The following is a 1,469-nucleotide window of genomic DNA, read 5'->3' as shown; positions in this document are numbered from 1 at the left end:
CTGGAAGAGGGCCAAATCTGGAAGTTAAGAAAAGGAAACACCTCTCTCTCTTGCAGGAAAAGAACTTTTGAGAGTGAACAACAATGAAAATATCTCAAGATACCATTTTATATAGAGTCACTGTCCTATTTACTGATGGGAAGAAGAGGAAGAAACCAAATCTCTCATTGGCTGATTGTGGATATAAACACCTCATCAATCATTACCTGGCGCCATAAAGAACACAAGAAAGGAGAAAAGAGTAAAAAATAAACAGTAAAGTAGAAAGGATGAGAAGAAGGATCTGAGTGGTTCAAGAGGCACATGAGAAGAGGAGCAGCAGTAACAGATATTAGAAAAGGTGATGAGAACATTCCAAAGAGAGAGAGAAAAAAAAAGAGAGATCACCTAAGTAGAGACCCTATATACCTCAGCAATCTTTTGGGACTTTAGGTTATGGCCAAGGTATGGCATCTGATGGCCAGTCATCAACAAAGGATTTCATTAACCACTGTATTCCTTAAGAAGGTAGGGAATAAATACATTTTCAGAGAATTCCTGTTAAAAGGTGGAAGAAAAAAGCACTGCTATTTTTGAAAGGCAGCACAATTAAAAAACCGAAATAAAGCCAGACAAAGAAGCCTGGTTACATCACCATTGTTTCTGAAGGGACAGTTCCTGGGTTAGACTCCCCGTCCCAAGGACTACCCCCATCCCAAGTCTTCTAGTAGAACCCGCAAAAGGAAGCAGCCCAGGGCAGCCCTCAGGCATTATTGCAGCGCCCCCAGTCGCTGGAGGTTCAGGGAAATCTCGACTGCGTTCCCTTCCAGGTCTTCGGGCTGGAGCACAAATTAAGGTAATGGGATTCCACGCGATTTGATTGGGGAAGAGACTAAAAAACTAACCCCCACATTTTCAACTGCAGTAAATATCTAAGTATTTTTGCTTGCTGAGGAGATCCCGGGCACTAAAGCGTTTGGAATTGAAAACATCCAAGCCCACTTCGGTTGGCTTCCTGTTCCTCGGGGGAGTGTCTTTAAAAGCACCTGCCGGTATTAAGTTTTGCGCTTTCGGAAAGAGGCAGACCCGGTGCGCCTCACAGGGAGCCTTTTAGAGTTTGGACTGAGAAATTGTGTGAGTGGTCCCAGGAACGTCCATTATTAACTCCTCATTTCCCTAGTGTCGCCGCTACGACGACTCGGGCGCAGTCGGGCCTCGGGAAAGAGCCCGGAGCCCGGGAGGGCGGTGGGCGTCCGGGCTTGCGGCGTGGTGGGGTTACTCGGCCGCCCGGCGCTCCGGGGAAAAACCCGCGGGGCGGCGGGCGCGGGCGCGGGGCGGGGACGCGGGGTCCGGGCCGGCCGGGGGCGCCGTCGGCGGGGCTCGCGCAGCCGCACTCGGCGAGCCGACTCCGGGCTCCTCCTCCCGGCTCCGTAGTAAGCATGGCGGCGGCGGCGTTCGCGGTCCCTCGGGTGTACCAGAAAGCCGGGGCG

At 51.1% G+C, this 1,469-nt stretch overlaps 1 protein-coding gene across 3 annotated transcripts in view; it reads left to right on the top strand.

Moving 5' to 3' along the window:
• The first annotated feature begins 260 nt into the window (after positions 1-260).
• FNDC3A (fibronectin type III domain containing 3A) overlaps positions 261-1,469 on the top strand; it is a 113,623-nt gene continuing 112,414 nt past the window's right edge. For 2 of the 3 annotated variants that reach the window (XM_010835714.1, XM_010835711.1), the window contains exon 1: positions 1,376-1,448. The gene's annotated coding sequence lies outside the window, so the exon portion shown is untranslated. Of the gene's footprint in view, positions 836-1,375; positions 1,449-1,469 lie in introns of those variants that run through there. The other variant, XM_010835717.1, reaches the window with a different exon arrangement.

Source organism: Bison bison, unplaced genomic scaffold, assembly GCF_000754665.1.
Source record: "Bison bison bison isolate TAMUID 2011002044 unplaced genomic scaffold, Bison_UMD1.0 scf7180017864048, whole genome shotgun sequence".
Taxonomy (NCBI): domain Eukaryota; kingdom Metazoa; phylum Chordata; class Mammalia; order Artiodactyla; family Bovidae; genus Bison; species Bison bison.
The sequence above is the reverse complement of the archived record's forward strand: the minus strand, read 5'-3'. Positions and strand labels throughout refer to the sequence as shown.